We start from the raw sequence: 18,173 nt of genomic DNA, 5'->3' as shown, positions 1-18,173 counted from the left end.
TTTTTTTTAATTTTATTTATTTATGATAGTCACACAGAGAGAGAGAAAGAGGCAGAGACACAGGCAGAGGGAGAAGCAGGCGCCATGCACTGGGAGCCCGACGTGGGATTCGATCTCGGGTCTCCAGGATCGTGCCCTGGGCCAAAAGCAGGCGCCAAACCGCTGCGCCACCCAGGGATCCCTCTTCAAATTAATTACATCATAAAATCTTTCTGAATAGATTATTTACGCATAATGTTTCTAAATATAAATTAGTAGAGCTATCTGACTAAACTTAGATTTCTTCAAAATCACAACGCCAAAACTCTTTTTATTCTACTTTGGGAAGTACTGAAGTTTATATTTTGTACTATCCTAAGAATTAACATGCATGGAAATACAAAATTACACTAAATTACTGCATATTTAACTGAAATAATCACTCTCTTACACCCTTTGTTAAAGTGAGAAATTTGTAAAGGTTTAAAAATATACCTAGAAAATCTTACAGTAACAGGTCATAATCCTCATTCTTGCATTAATTCTTCCTGAAATTTAAACTCCTCATGCTTCTATTTAAGTATAGAATCTGCCCTTAGAAACTTACTGAGTCACTACTAGGTATCTTTTGTTTTCAACCCAAGTAGCTTAGTGCAATTAAGCCTTTCTCTTTTACATTTATTTTTCAGTTTTAAATTCTATTTTTAGTTTACTTTTGGGTCAGATATTTCCCACATCATTTGCTGTCACAAACACTTTTTTATGGACCAGGTTAGAAAAAAAATATTGTATATAATAATTATAATACATATTATGCACTTAATATATGTAATATAGTATATGTGTATGTGCACCATTATGTAATCCTCTTTAAACTATGAAATCAAGTAATTTTGGTTTTGGTTATTACCCTATTAGTTTTTAGTTTTTATTCATTTGCATATAAACTCCTAAAGTCTTTTCCACACAAAGCCTATGGACCCTGAAGAGCCTACATATTACCCCTAAAATGTTAGGTTTGTGTTTTAATATTTGAATATTTTGTATTTTCATATATACATTAGGCATATTCTGGATCATTAGGATGAGCTGATTATATCCAGGCAATGCCACAGATTTCAGCACTTACTTTATTGCTAAATGAGAACTAAGCAAGAGAACCTAATCCTTAGTTTTATGTTTGTATGAACTACAATAAAATTTCATGTTTTTATGAAATACAATACAATAAGGTAATATTATAGAAACATTTTAAGTCAATGTTGAAGGTCCATGAAAAATCATAAAATCAATGCTGTTCACAATTTTAAGTGTTTTGAGAAAGACAATGTCTTCAAAGTTCTTAGTTAAGTTTTGAAAATATTCAGTTGAATGAATGAGTGAAGTATTGAACAAATACAGGAATGAATGATACTTCTTTAAATGCTTTTAATAAATTAATGCAAAAATAGTTTTGTTTCTGGTCCAATTGCTTATTGTTATTTTTCAAGGACTAATTTATACTTTATTTTATTTAATTGTTTCTCTGTGTAGTTTATTAACTTTACTTCAGTCTTCAAATATTTTTAATTTAACCATTTGTTTTGAGATAATTATAGATTTGTATGCAGTTGCAAGAAGAGATTCAACAGGGGGCACCTGGGTGGCTCAGCATCTAACTCTTGACTTTGGCTCAGTCATAATCTCAGAGTCCTGGGATGAAGCCCCATGTCAGGCTTCCTGCTCGTGGAGAGTCTGCTTGTCTCCCTCTCTCACTGCCCTTCCCCCTGCTCTCTATTTCTCTCAAATAAAGAAATCTTAAAAGAGAGAAAGAGAGAGAGAGAGAGAGAGAGGCAGAGAGAGATCCCGTGTACTTTTTACTGTGTTTTCCAATTGTCACATACTACAAAACTATAGTACTGTATCATAACCAAGATATTGACATTAATACAATCAAGATGCAAAAAATGGCAGCAAAAGGGTTCCTTATGTTGTCCTTCAATAGCCACACTCACTTCTCTAGTTCCTGTACCCACGAATCTCTACAATTTTGTCATCTCACGGATGTCACTTTTTTGAAATCGTCTTTTCCTATTCATTAAGTTCTCTGAATATTCATCCAGGCTCTTGTGTAAAAAGTTCTTTTTCTGAAAATCAAAACACAATGAGATATCACCTCACACCTGTTAGAATGGCTAAAATCCCAAACAAAAGAAACAAGTGTTGATGAGGGTGTGGAGAGAAAGGAACCTTCATGCACTATTGGTAGGAATGGAAACTGGTGCAGCCACTGTGGAAAAAAGTATGAAGTTTCCTCAAAGAATTAAAAATAGACCTACCATATGATCCAGTAATTCCACTACTGGGCATTTACCCAAAGAATATGAAAACACTAAAGCAAAAAAAAAAATGCACCCCTATGGTTATTGCAGCATTATTTACAATAGCCAAATTATGCAAGGAGCCCAAGTGTCCATCAATAGATGAATGAGTAAAGAAGATGTGATATATATGTACAGTGGAATGTTACTCAGCCATTTAAAAAAAAGAATGAAATCTTGTCATTTGCAACAACATGAATGGATTTAGAGAGTATAGTGTTGAGTATATATACTAGAGTATATATATATTCTATAGAGTGAAAGAAATCAGACAGAAAGATAAATACCATATGATTTCACTCATATGTGGAATTTAAGAAAAAAATGGAAAAAATATATGAAACAAAAAACAGACTCTTTAAAAAAAAACAGATTCTTTAACTGTAGAGAATAAATGAAATTGTTAGCAGAGGTGAGGTAAGTGGGGGATGTGTGAGGAAGTAGGTGATGGGGATTAAGGAATACACTTATCTTGAGCACTGAGTAATGTATGGAATTGTTGAGTCAGTATATTGTACACCTGAAATTACTATAACATCGTATGTTAACTCTTGGAATTAAGAAAAGTTCTTTGTATAGCTGAGTAGTATTCCATGTTTCACGTACCATAGCAAAATCATTAGTTTGTTGAAGGGATATTTGGACAATTTCTACTTGTTGGGTATTACATATTAAGTTTCTAGGAACATTCACGTGCAGGTTTTTGTGTGAACCTATATTTTCATTTTTCTAAGATAAATAACCAGAAGTACAATTGTTAGCTTGATTAGTAGTTCCATATTTATTTCTTAAAAACTTTTTTAAACAACCTGTCAAACTGGTTTTCTGAGTAGCCATACTGTTTTACATTTCCAACAACAATGTACAGTAACTCAGTTTCTCCACATATTTGTCAGCATTTGGTGTTATCACTATATAAAATTATAGTCATTTTCTAAGTGTATAGTGATATATCTTTGTGGTTTTAATTTACATTTTCCTAATGAGGAATGATACTAAACATCTTTTAATGTATTTATTCACTTTGTATCTTTTTTGGTGAAATATCTGTTTAATTTTTTTGTCCATTTTCTATTTGAATTATTTTTATTTTACCTGCTGGATTTTGAGGGCTCTTTGTATATTGTAGATGCTAGTTGTGTTATTTATGTGGTTTGTAAATATTTTGTCCTACTCTGTAACTAAGCTTTTTATAATCTTAACAGGGTCTTTCACAGATCAAATATTTTGAATTTGATGAAAGCCATTTATCTTTTTTTCTTTTTAGACTTGGTGTGACATTTGGATAAAGGTTTTGTTTCTGCTTGTCCAGCACCATTTATTGAAAGGTCATCCTTCTTTTATTGATGGGTGAAATGGATGAAGATGATCAAAAGGTATAAGCTTCTTTGATTTTATTTCATCGATTTTAGTTTTAAGCATATACATCCTACAGTTTTGTTAAATTTACACTTAAGCATTAAAATTTTTGAATGATTATAAATGGTATTGCATTTAAAATTTTAGTGTCCTCTACTTTATTACTACTATATAGAAATAGAATTGATTTTTGTGTGCTTATCTTGTATCCTAAAATCTTGCCAAACACATTTATTTGTTCTAGAAGGCATTTTGTGTGTTCTTGGGATCTTTTATGTAAATAATGATATCACCAGCCTGTACAGTCTGTTTTATTTCTTGCTTTCCAAGTTGTCTGATTTTTATTTCCTTTTTTTTGCATTATTGAATGGATAGAACTTCCAGTACTGTGTAGAATAAAAGCCAGAGAGTAGACATCTTTTATTGAATTTAAGTCTATTTCTCTTTTTAGTTTATTGAGTTCACTTCAAACTTCAAATTGTTTTTAATCTGTAAGGATTCTGATCAGTGATCTCCATTACACTTGTGTGTTAACATGCATACAAGGCTGCCCATTTGTAAAATGAACAAACATGTCTTCTATTCCTAACTTTGAGTTCCTAAAGATAACATTAAACGTTATTACAACAATATGACTTGAGAATCACCAATTGTAAATATTCTTGCCTTGGCATAGACAATACTAAATCTTTTCTGTTGATACAGCTGTAATAAAATAGTCAAACAAGAAAATTCCAATGGAACCACAAGCAATTGTTTGTACCTCAACTACTTCTACAAGGTAAAGCAGGAGAAGGGTATAGGGAAAAAATGTGTAATACAAAGCAGAGAATAACCACAGAGCAAAGATCTTGCTGGTAATGAAAGGAAACTCTTTTTAGGTTCCGTGGAGCATAGAATCTGTAATATAAAATAGATGGAGGCCCAGAGATTATTCACATTTGGTTTTGTCAATAACTAGTGTATGACCTGGGCATGTATCTTGGCCTCCTGAAGTCTTTAATTTTAATTTAAGAATAAAAATATCTACGTTGAGGAGTTAAGAATTAGATCAAAGTATAATATTTATATGGTCAACAGTCTTTAGATCAAAGTATAATATTTATATGGTCAAACAGTCTGGCATGTGGTAGTCAGAACAGTTTTATTTTCTTTTTCTCCATTGTTCTGCTTACCCAAAGTGTTCCACAAATCTATCCTGCTACTAAGGAACAGAGAAAGTAGCATTTTATAGAAGGTACATGGCATCATGTGAAATGAAGACGGTAATACTACATGATGCTTCCATAGTTACAATAATTTGGTAGAAAGTGCAAACTCAAATAGCTACTGAGGTGGATATGTTTGTTTGAGATATTGTATTGTATTTTAAAATACATATACTGAACATCTGCAGAGGCTGGTATTCCTTCCAGAGGGTGGAGACCATGGGAGGGTGAGGAACCATGGGACAAGAGAAGGACCAGCTAGTAACTACATGAGCAAAGCCAGAGAACAAGTGGAACCACAACAGGGCATATTTTATAGTTGACTTCTATCCAAAATTAACTCTAATGAAAAAAAATTGGTATTTTACTCCAGAACAGCATAAAATTATGCTTAATTAAATCTGTAGCTGACTATTCGTTGTGAGGATATAGCCTTATTGTTCCTAGATCTTGATAAATGGCAGTTACTGATAAAGGAGAGATGTTTTGTTTTATTTTTATTATGAAAGCTTTTTTAGTTGTTCTCTCTGTGAAGAGGACCTGTATCCTTTTGGGTGTGCCACTGATTATACAATTGTTTAAGAGTTGGGTTTATTAAAAACTATGCCATACGGGAAAGACTCAGCATTATTGCAAATGTCAAAGAAGATTATAGCTGAAGTTTACCCTTGAATAGTAGCAGTCTGTCATAAAAAAGTATTCATATTTGATGGCTGAAGTTACTGCTCCAAAAACAAGCCTGAAAGAGTACATTTTTCTGGGAGGTTTAATAAGTGATCTTTGATGCTTATCTCTTTCAATTTTAATAAAATATCTTTGAACATTCCTGTTAAAGACTACATGGCAAATCAAGATGCTTCACCTGGCTTTGCCCTTTTATTCGGTAGGAGCTGAAGAGCTGTGTAATTAGATAAGCGTTACCACCAATACCAGTGGTGCAGTAATGTTTTTCATCTTTTCCATTATCGTACACTTAACTATGAAGCATACACTCATTGGTATTCTAAGCACTTTTGATTGATTTACAGTGTCAGTAAAATTTACAGATTATGCATTCCAAAAAATAAGAGGGAATTAATGTCTTAGGAAAAGTTTTTAGTGTAGCTCCTCTTGCCAACTTTAATTTTTTTAGCATTAGTGCGTCTAAGTGTACAGAAGCAAGTAAACATGGATAAATGTAATCCAAATTAAATTGCTGAGAATATTATTTTCCATTTCGTTTGCTCTGGGTTTATAAGTAATAGTTCTTGATGTATACTTTGAAGTATGTCCTGATTTTTATTAGAGATGTCAAAATAATGTTCAAAATGCTGTGTCACATATTGTCATATATTCCTCTGGACATACTGTTTTCCCCCTAGAGACACATGTACGTTTAAACCAAATGTAAATCCATACAAACAGTAAGAGGACTTTAAAATGAATTTTGAAGATGTAATATCAAAGTACCTCTTAGTATTTCATAAATTTTACATTATCTATTAAGAAATAATCGAAGGTTTTTCACAATCTATTTTAGCTCTACTTACAAATTTTATGTGCCTCATTATAAAGGCTATTCAAACAACTGAGAAAGTAAATTACTAAATCTAGTTGACTGAGAGATTTGACAGTTATGTAAAATTCTTCCTACTGGTACTAAAATCACAATGTGGATATACCAATAGAGAAAATTATTATTTAGAAAAGTATTATTTAGAATGGTTATTATATATTATTGAAAGTAAAAGTCAGTATTTTAGAGTTTGGATTTAAATAAGCTCTACAGGACTTTGTTTTACAAATAATTATGTTTAGATTTAGACCATTCTTTCATCTATGATTTATAAAAAGCAAATCTACTATTTTAGGGGTTAGGTGACTTTTTAAGATAAATATTCAGAATCTCCAAAAGGCATTTTAGCTGTCAGGAAAGGAATCAATTTTTTAACTAATGAAAAAATCTATTTGTAGTCAAGTCCTGAATATTTTTTTGTTCAGGTCACATTCTGAGTAAATGCAGACAGAATTGCTTCATGGAAATTTAGTGTGATCTATGGGTGTGTCTGATGCAGACACACATAACTTGGCTTCTGAAGAAAATGAATATCCACATAGGATTAGAACACAAACGTTCCTAGTGATGGAGTCAGTGAGCAGAGATTATTAGGGAACATGTGATGATGCCAAACTGTAATCAAAGGTGATTTTTATCTTTGGGCATATAGCTGGCTTTTTATGTGACTCCTAAAAAGTCTGGATGAGAAGAGAATATTTGTTGTTTTGATTTTGATTCATTTTGAGTCATCACGTTGAGTGCGTTTTTCATCAGATCTTGAAAAATCTTTTTGGGCTGTCGTCATATGGCTTTTGATTTTAGAATCTAAAGATTGAGTTATTCATATTTTTCCTTTATAAAAGTCCAAAGAGAAGAGCCATTAAAACTTTGGTTAACTTAGAAGCCACAAAGACCTTCACTTACAAAGAATTATTCAGGCATATAATATGACTAGCCTCATGTTTAAATTTTCTGATAAACCTCAGGGAATTCATAGAGCTTCTCCAGTGATTCTTGTGGTGGTATTTCGGTTGGGACGTGGTCGCAGTGTGCAGTCATGGTGTGAATCCTCTGCTTCAATCAGAACAATTTCACCTTTATCTCTTACCTATTTATTTTTCATGAAGGCTTTCATTTAAGAAAAAGTTCAAACGAAATTTAAATACTATTGGCTGAACTCAAATTTGCATGCTTTTAAAGACACATTATCTAGAATTTGATTCAATGCAATTCATTAACAAATCTATTAATGTAAGTTTTCTATGTCCCTAGAACGTTTCTGTGTATTTTAAATTAGTCAACGAAATAGAACCATATAGTATCTTCTATAGTTGAATTTTTATTGAAATACAATTAAAATACAACATTACATTAATTTCAGGTATACAACATACTTCAGTATTTATATATATTGTGAAATGCTCATCATAGTAAGTCTAAGTTAACATTTCTCATCATACTAGTTATTTTTCTTGTGATGAGAACATTTGCGTGTCATCCTTGCACAGGGGCCACCCATGCTAATCTCAGTATCATTCCAATTTTTGTATATGTGCTGCCAAAGCAAGCGCAAGAACATTTAAGATCTGCTCTCTTAACAACTCTCAAATTTATAATATAGTATTATTAACTACAGTCATCATACTGTACATGTCATCCCCATGACATTTATTTTATCCTGGCAGTTTGTACCTTTTGATTACCTTCATGCATCTAGCTCACCCCCTACCCCCTGCTTCTGACAATCACCAGTCTATTCTCTGTATCTATGAGTTTGGTAGTTTTATTTATTTGTTTTCAGATTTTACATGCACTTTACCTGTAAGTGAAATCATATGGAATTTGTCTTTCTCTTCTGACTTACTTCATTTAGTCTAATGCCTTCAAGGTCCATCCCTGTTGTCATAAATGGCAAGATTTTCTTTTTTTTATGGCTGAATAAGATTCCATTGGATTTACATACCACATTATCTTTATCCACTCATGCTTCATTAGACACTTGCTTCTATGTCTTGGCTATTGTTAAAAATGCTGCATAGAAAATGAGAGTGCATATATCTGAGTTAGTGTTTTTGTTTCTTTGGATAAATATCTAGAAGTGAAATTGCTGAATCATATTATAGTTCTATTTTAACTTTTTAAGAAATCTCTATAATTGTTTACCATTCTGTCTGGACCAATGTACAGCCCTTACCCTTCATGGTAGGTGAGCATAAACTTTTCTTTGTCTATACTTCCTTGCTAGGAATAGCACTAGTTATTTCTTGTCTTTTTCCCTTTTTTTTTCCTTGTCTTTTGATAATAGCCATTCTGACAGATGTGAAGTGACATCTCTTTGTGGTTTTGATTTACATTTCTGTGATGATTAGTGATGTCAAGCACCTTTTCACATACCTGTTTGCCATTTGTATATCTTCTTTGGAAAAATATCTATTCAGCTCTTCTGCCCATTTCTTAATGGAATTGTTTGTTTTGGTTTTTGGTTTTTGTTTGTTTGTTTTTGCTTTATAGTTTTTGCTAAAACTAAAAACTCATGAGTTGTATGGCTTCTTTAAATATTTTGAATATTAAACTCTTACTGTTTCTATGATTTGCAAACATTTTCTCCTATTCAGAATGTTGGCTTTTCATTATGTTGACGTTTGCTATGCAGAAACCTTTTAGTCTGATTAGTCTCACTTGTTTATTTTTGCTTTTGTTGCCTTTGCTTTTGGAGTCAGATCTGAAAAATTATCACCAAAAATGATGCCAACAAACTCACTGCCTGATTTCTGCTAGCTTTATGGTTTCAAGTCTTATGTTCAAGTTTCTAATCCATTTTTAGTTAGTGTTTGTGTATGATGTAAGATCCACTTTCTTTCTTATTTCTCTTTTCTTTTTTGTTTGTTGGTTTATTTTGCATGTGGCTGTCCAGTTTTCCCAGCACCATTTACTGAAGAGACTGTCCTTACCTTCATTGTATATTGTTGGCCGTTTTGTCATAAATGAATTGATCATATATGCTTGGGTTTATTTCTGGGTTCTATTCTGTTCCATTGATATATATGTTTATTTTATGCCAATACCATAATGTTTTAATTACTTTAGCTTTGTAATATAGTTTTAAATCAGGATATATGATGCCTCCAGCCTTGTTCTTTCTCAAGATTTCTTTGGCCAAGGCATCTCCGTGGCTCAGTGGTAGAGCGAAATCGAGTCTCGCATCGGGCGTCCCATGGAGAGCCTGCTTCTCCTTCTGTCTATGTCTCTGCCTCTCTCTCTGTGTCTTTCATGAATAAATAAATATAATCTTTAAAATGATTTATTTCGCTATTTGAGATCTTTAATAATTTTGCTTTTAAAGAAATTAAGCAAAAAAAAAAAAGGTAACTGTAGAGTTATCCACTAAATTCTTCTCAAGTAGAGAAAAACCTTTGCTTAGAAATGAGCTCAAGTGGGCATGTATGTTAAATAATATAAGGCCTGTGCTGATTTACTTGTTTTATTTGATATGGGACAAATGAATAGCTAACCTACCCTAAGAAATAAACAGAGATTTAGAGTTAGGTGAGTAGTTAGATTAGAGGATAAGGAAAGTACTCAAGATTATAATCCAGCAAGGGAAAATGCAAATCTAAAAGAGAAAAAGATGAAAGAAATAAGGAACAGTGCTGAGCAAAAGGATCAGTAGAATGTATTAAGTTAAAATGAGTAATGGTACATAATGAAAAAAGTTACTATGTAAATTTAAAGAGAAAATTAATATATTTGTGTCAGAGGGAGGGTAGTAGGGGACAAGTTTGGAGACATAATTCTCCTTTTGGAAAAAAATCTTAGATTGGGTTTAAAAATATTCAATAAAGGGGGCATTTGGGTGGCTCAGTTAGTTAAACATCTGACTCTTGATTTCAGCTCAGCATTGTGAGTTCAAGCCCCATGTTGGGCTTTGTGCTGGTCATGGAGCCCCCTTAAAAAAAGAAAAATATCCAATAAAGACACAGTAAATACACTAAATAATAAACAAAAAAACTAAAACATATTATATAGTACATTTAAGAAGCTTGATGTAATATACCTAATGTATATAAATATATACAATAAAGAGTAAATACAGTTTTTTTCAAAGACACATGGAATAGTTTTTAAAAGTATTAGACTAAAAAGATAATTTAAGAAGTTCTAAGGAGAAAAAGATTTTATACAGATCACATTCTCTGACAACAATGTAATATAAAAATAATAAATAAAAGTAGCAATGTTTTTCTAGATATGGCCCCTAAGGTAAGGGAAATCCATTTGTTTGGTGTTGGACACTTAGGAAACTGAACTACTTTCTAACACCATACACAAAAATAAACTCAAAGTGGATTAAAGACCTAAACATGAGACCTAAAACCATAAAAATCTCCTAGAAGACAGCACAGACTGATTTTTCTGACATCAGCTATAGCAACATTGTTCTAGATATGGTTCCTAGAACAAGGGAAATGAAAGCAAAAATAAACTGTTGGGACTATATCATAATAAAAAGCTTTTTCACATCAAAGAAAACCATCAATAAAGCAAAAAGAAAACCTACTGAATAGGAGAAGATATTTGCAAATGATACATCTGATAAGGGGTTAATACCAAAATATATAAAGAACTTATATAACTCAACACTAAAAAAACAAACAATCCAATTACAAGATGAGTAGAGGACTTGAATAGATATTTTTCCAAAGAAAACACTGAGATGGCCAACAGACACATGAAAAGATGCTCAACATCACTCACCATCAGGGAAATGCAAATCAAAACCACAATGATGTATCATCTTACACCAGTTAGAATAGCTAAAATAAAAATGACAAGAAATAACAAGTGTTGACAAGGATGTGGAGAAAAGGGAATCCTCATGCACTGTTGGAGGGAATGTAAATTGGTACAGCCACTGTGGAGAACAGTATAGAGGTTCCTCAAAAAATTAAAAATAGAAATAGTGTATAATTTAATACTTTCATTACTGAGCATTTTCCCAAAGAAAATGAAAACACTAATTTGAAAAGATATACACACCCCTATATTAATTGTAGCATTTCTTTACAGTAACCAAGATATAGAAGCAACCTAAATGTCCATGAATACATGAATGGGTAAAGAAAATGTGATATGCATACGTATATACACAGTGGAAGATTACACAGCCATAAAAAGGATGAGATTCTGCTATTTGAGAACAACATGGAAGGTAGATGGTATTGTGCTAAGTGAAATGAGAGACTGAGAAAGACAAATACTATATGATTTCACTCACTAAGTGGAATCTAAAAAATGAATAAACAAAAAACAGAATCAGACCTGTAAATATAGAGAACAAACTGATGGTTGCCAGAAGTGATGGGAGTAGGGTCTTGGGCAAAACAAATACAACTGGGAGGGAGATACAGGTCTTTAGTTATGGAATGAATAAGTCACAGGAATGAAAGGCACAACCTAAGGAATACAGTCAATGATATTTTAATAGTGATATTAGGTGACAGATGGTAGCTACACTTTTGGCGAACATAGCACAATGTATAAACCTGTTAAATAACTAAGTTGGTCACTGAAACTAATGTAACATTGTATGCCAACTATACTCAAATAGAAAGATAAAAAATAAAAGTTCAAAATTGCCATTGGCAATTTAAAAATTAAAAACACTATTTACAAACTATTTAAAAATACTAATAATGAATGTGGCCAAAATGGTTCTTAATTGAAATGTTATGACCCTAAATGCTCAAAGGTAAAGGTTTAATCAACTAGAAAAATAACAATTAAGTATATATAATAGTAAATGAAGAGTAAAATGGTTATTAATAAATAAGTAAATATTTATTAATAAATTAGAAAATCAGAAAAGTTAGGTTTGCTCATTAACCAATATGTGCTTTCAAAAAGATTAATGAAATAGCAAAAAAAAAAGGAATCATTTTTCTAAGTCTTATTTAATCAAAGGAGACAAAGGAAATTAACATTATAAACAAGAATATAATAGTAATAGGGGAATATTAAAAGTCTCATCTGACTCCTTGCTGCCCATAATAAAAAGCTAGATGGAGAGAGAGTATAAGAAACAAAAAATTTAATATAAAGGTGCCAAGTCTTCTAAATTAAAAAAAATAAAACTAATTGCTTTTTCTCAGCATCTTCAGATAATGAATGATTCCAAAATAAATGGGCTTCTATCAAAGATCGAATTCAAAGCACCAAAGAGAAAACATGTTGTAAAGACAAAGCCCTTGTGAAGACCCCATGATTTGAGATACTGTCTCACACATCCTTTCCAATCAGCACAAGGTCCTGTAAGTGTCTTAAGGAAACACCTTGCACACTCTCTCTGGTAAACATCAAGGGCTTCTTTTTTTTTTTTTTTTTTTTCATCAAGGGCTTCTTGAGAGTGTTAGAGATGTTGTTCTGCAGGCTCACAGAGATCCCTGAAAGAGATAATTTATTTCAAAGAGACTGTGAGTGGATTACAATGGAGTCCATTACAAAGTGACTCAAAAAAACCTATGAAGGCTTTTATTTTTTTTTAATTTATTTTTTATTGGTGTTCAATTTACTAACATACAGAATAACCCCCAGTGCCCGTCACCCATTCACTCCCACCCCCCCGCCCTCCTCCCCTTCCACCACCCCTAGTTCGTTTCCCAGAGTTAGGAGTTTTTACGTTCTGTCTCCCTTTCTGATATTTCCCACACATTTCTTCTCCCTTCCCTTATATTCCCTTTCACTATTATTTATATTCCCCAAATGAATGAGAACATATAATGTTTGTCCTTCTCCGACTGACTTACTTCACTCAGCATAATACCCTCCAGTTCCATCCATGTCGAAGCAAATGGTGGGTATTTGTCATTTCTAATAGCTGGGTAATATTCCATTGTATACATAAACCACATCTTCTTTATCCATTCATCTTTCGTTGGACACCGAGGCTCCTTCCACCGTTTGGCTATCTTGGCCATTGCTGCTATAAACATCGGGGTGCAGGTGTCCCGGCGTTTTAAAAAGAATTGTAAACCTTAGACTGAAAGGAATAAGGAGAGTCCAAAAGGGAAGGAGAGCTTTGGGTTCCTTAACTTCCATGGACAGGAAATAGACCAAAAATCCTATTCTACCGAATATATGGGCTAAATTTAATGGAAAAGAAAGGGAAAATACAAAAGTCTTGATGGCAAAACCAAGAGCCACAGTAAATAACTCCGAGACAGGAGAATTGAGCTCCAGTCAAGGAACTGGCAATATGTGCAGGCTAAATTTCAGAAATGCTGTGGACCATTGATTCCTGCGAGACTCACACTTTTAGTTGAGTGGAAGTGTGCATAATGATTACCTTATGCCTATCTTACCATGTCATGTCAGATATGAGGTAGGATAGATAATTTTTCTCTTTATTTCAAAAATCATTAGTTGAGTGGAAGTGTACTCAGGGCGCTGTGCCTGAGGAACTGTATCTGAGCATCATTCATACTTCAGCCTGGTTTACTTGACAAGGTCCTGGATCTTGAGCTTGTAATGAGATGATGTTCCCAGGTCTTGGGAGAAAGGATGATTATTTTTTCCATATGGGAGGGATGTAAACTGTGGCTAGAGAGTATACTGTGGCAAGTTATATTTTCTCCAAATGGCCACATGTTGTATTATGTATCATATATTATATCATATTATAATGCATTATATTATGATGAGATGTGTTATTACATTATGTTGTATTATACTGTGATGTTGTGTTATATACTATCACACAAGACCTTCTCATGGAGAGATATTGATATTCTTCTCATCAAGATTGGGGAGGAGGGGTCTACATTATTGCCCCTTGGATCTGGGTAGGTCTGTGACTATGGTTGGAGTGACACTATGTGACTTGATGGTCATGTCATAAAGTCTGATAAGGCTTCTTTATAGATTCTGTTGGAACACTTTTGTATTGCCATGCTGTGAGCAAGCCTAGGCAACAGGGAAAGAAAGGAGAAAGAATGCCTACTGATAAAAATATGGGGAGAAAAATGAATTATGTATTTGCGAAGAAAGTTTAGAGAGTAGACCAAGGCATAGAATATTTAGGTAACAATGTAATAGAGAAAAGATATATAGTACATGATATTTTCAATGTATGTGAATACTTTATTATGTAAGCAGTTATAGGATTTTAATGTCATGAATAGGAATAGTGGGTCAATAAATATACTTTAATTATTCAATGGTAATTCAAATTACAACAGCCCCAAACCAGAGACTTACAGTTGTTTTCTTTCAGAGTAGGAAACAGAATCATTTTCCTCTCCCTCTAAATTGAGGCTCTATCTTGAATCACCTCAGCATCCTTTTCTCCCAGCTTATACCATCTATTTTTTTCCTTAGTGTTAACACAACCTTCCAATAAGCACACAAATAAGTAAATGTTAATGGAAGGATGAATGAACCTCTCTAGAGCATTGACAGGTGCTCTCCTACATGCTGAGATTACACACTTGAATAACCAATGATTATTATCCATGAGAAATCACATTTCAGTAGATTGCATCAAAATATCCTATTCTTTCAGTTGAATCTATTTTGGGTATTTTGTCTTTTTCTGCACTGAATTTTTATCTCTTTGAACACTTTTCTTAACATTATTTCAACAATTCATGACAACACAGTTGTCTTACAAAAAAAAAATCTCTTAAGAGGGACAGGCAAAGATTTCTTCTAAATCAACTTTATAAATTTATGCAAAGATTAGTCATTTCTCTCCCACAAGTATACTTAGCTACCTGTTGGTAAATACCTTATGTATTTTATATTTTCCTACAAATGAAATCTCTTTTAAAGTATCTATTTCAAAAAATAAATATTTGAAAAAAAAGGGGGGGAGGGTGCCTGTGCCTGAGTGACTCATCCGGTTAGACAGACTGGTGATTTTGGCTCAGGTCATGATCCCATGGGTTGTGGGATTAAGCCCCACCTCAGGTTTTGTGCTCAGTGGTGAATCTGCTTGGGATTCTCTCTCTCCCTCTCCATGTCCTCCCGCATGCATGCATGCATTCTCTCTTTCTTTATCTAAAAGAAGTACATAAAAAAACAAAGTACTTATCTCATTATAGCTAAAAATAATAAATGAATGATAGTCATTCATTCTTACTGAAGTAATTCTTTATGACATACCATAAGAAGTGAAAATGTCACCACAAAAACCTCAGATTATAAGGTTTTAGCCTTATGTTGATTAAGCTCTGTGTATTAGTGAAATAATTTTAACTCATACCATATTAAAATGGTCAAGAAATGGAAAATATTTTTATGGCTTTTAAAGCATTCTTTAAAACAATTCTAGACTATAATAATTTATCTTCATATGAAGCATGATTTAGGAAGTTATAGAAGTAAAAAATCTTTTAAAAGAACAAAATAAATAGACTCTGTGGATATAATATGGACATAATCTCCTCAGAGTGGGTGGGCTTTAAGCATGTACTTTCCCCAGGGCAAAATGCCATGGTTTTGGTTTTGTTTTTTTTTGTTTTTTTTGTTTTTGTTTTTGTTTTTTTCAAAAAAAGCAAAATAAAAAATGTTTGACAAATTGTTTTAAAATGTATTTTCATGTTGTAGAATGACAAAACAGATTAATAATTTCACGAGAACAGAGTAATAGCCTATGTTATGAATTTAATCATTAAAAGAGTCAGTACAGCCTACTGGCTAAGGCCATGGGGCTAGAGCCAGACTTCTTGGATTCTAGTTCTGGCTCAGCCAGGTCCCAGCTGAGGATTTAGGGTAAGTTATTAAACTTCTCTGTAAATGGGATAACCACATGACCTGCCCTAGAAGGTGGTCATGAAGATTAAATGAGTTAATATATGTAAAACCCTTAAAAAAGTATGTGACATATTGAAAGTGCCATTAAGAATAGATTTTTCTTTTGCTTATGCTTATTGTAATATATTAAAACAAAATACAAGTACCATTCATTTGGCACATAGAAGTCTCATTTATCTTAACCTCCAGAAAGGTGTTAAGAGTTTTGTATATAAGTGTTTTATTTTTAAATTTGTAATGCTTTTCCCAGCTATAGCTACTGCTATTTCTGTCTGCCTCTCTGTCTCTGTCTGTCTTTCCCTCTGTCTCTGTCTTTCTCTCTGTCTCTGTCTCTCTCAACAGGGGAGATGTGCTATAACATCCAGTTTGTCTTAATTTATTATGGCCACGTATGTCCCATAGTCTTACATCTAAATATTTGTGGAGGACCTTTAACTTGGTCTGCAATATTTGTTGGAAATCTTTTCTTAATTTGTTTTTTTTTTACTAGTTTATCATACTCTTGACATACAGATATTTTATAACTATGATTTTCCCTAACGACCACCATCCTACTTTGTCTTCTTAATTTTGACAATTTTAGGTAACTCACATGAGTGGAATCATACAATATTTGTCTTTTTGTAACTGGCTTATTTCCATTTCCTTTCTTTCTAAGGCTGACGTATATTCCATTGTGTGTATATATCACATTTTGCTTATCCATTCTGTCAATGGACACTTGGCATTGTTTCTATGTTTTAGTTATTGTGAATAATGCTGCTACGAACACAGATAAACAAATATATCTTCATGACCCTGCTTTCAGTTCTTTTGGATATAAACTCAGAAGTAGAACTGCTAGATTATATGCTAATTCTGTTTTTAATTTTTTTGAGGAACCACCATACTGTTTACCACAGTGGCTGTATCATTTTACATTTCCCACAACAGTGCACAGGGTACTTGAAAATATACTGTTTAAAGGTCATTTCTCATTGCTCCTTGAACCCTCTACTCCCATAAACCTGTTGTTTCTCCTCTACTGTATATTGTCCTTGACACACAAATAAGACATCTAAGAACCCCATGTATATAACTTCTTAACTTTTCACCAATACTTTGTCTCCATTTCCTCTTCTGCCTTGGTTCAGGACCTCATTATTTCTCACCTGAATTTCTTCAATGAACTCCTTACAGAACTCCTACCTTTAGTTTCTCTTTTTTCTAATCCCTACATGGTAGAGTAAGCAGCAGGACATATCACCTAATGCCCTCCTTTTCCCATCCTCCAGTATGATTCCCCAGTGATAACATCTTTCTTCCATGTCTTTAGGCAGAGCATTGAGAATGGAAGCAGCAACCCCCTAATGAACTGATAGTCTCTATTACACGGCTTATGTTGTACAAGAATTCAGTACAAGATAATGTCAGTCATGAAATGGTGGACAAAAAGCATTCATACTTGTTATTTCAATCTTGAATAATTTATGATGACCACTTTTTCAGTGCAAAAGAATAGGAAGAAAAACTATTTAATAATCAGTTTTGTAAATACGATAGAACACATTTCAGATAATTTGAGGGGGGAAAGGGATATCTGTAACCTGGAACGTGTGCTATGATTCTCTTCCTCTCAACATGCCATGGGACATCCTTCTTGCTTTTAGAGTTGTCTTTGTAACATGTAAATTTAATAATGCTACTCATTTGCTTTGAAATCTCTCAATGGCTTCCCATTGCCCCTGGACAAAATCGCAACTGTATATGATAAGCACTTCAGGACAAGTCCTCCATATCTCACTTGTCTCATTTCTTTCATCTTACCATGCTTGGTGAGCACTAGCTCTTTTACACGTTTTTGCAAGTCTTTAAATGTGATATATATATATATATATATATATATATATATATATATATATATACACTTTTTAAAACTGC

General features: G+C 32.9%; 1 long non-coding RNA gene and 1 other non-coding gene across 5 annotated transcripts in view; one reads left to right on the top strand and one right to left on the bottom strand.

Moving 5' to 3' along the window:
- The window catches only part of LOC140636825 (uncharacterized), a 492,878-nt gene that overhangs the window by 263,156 nt on the left and 211,549 nt on the right, over nt 1–18,173 (top strand). For all 4 annotated transcript variants that reach the window (XR_012034060.1, XR_012034058.1, XR_012034057.1 and 1 more), the window contains exon 7: nt 3,607–3,715. This is a non-coding gene — a long non-coding RNA (uncharacterized lncRNA). The remainder of the gene's footprint in view (nt 1–3,606; nt 3,716–18,173) is intronic.
- LOC140608942 (U6 spliceosomal RNA) lies at nt 7,907–8,014 on the bottom strand. Its single transcript, XR_012010933.1, has one exon. It is a non-coding gene; the product is annotated as a U6 spliceosomal RNA (small nuclear RNA).

This window comes from Canis lupus, chromosome 1 (genome assembly GCF_048164855.1).
Source record: "Canis lupus baileyi chromosome 1, mCanLup2.hap1, whole genome shotgun sequence".
NCBI lineage: Eukaryota > Metazoa > Chordata > Mammalia > Carnivora > Canidae > Canis > Canis lupus.
The sequence above is the reverse complement of the archived record's forward strand: the minus strand, read 5'-3'. Positions and strand labels throughout refer to the sequence as shown.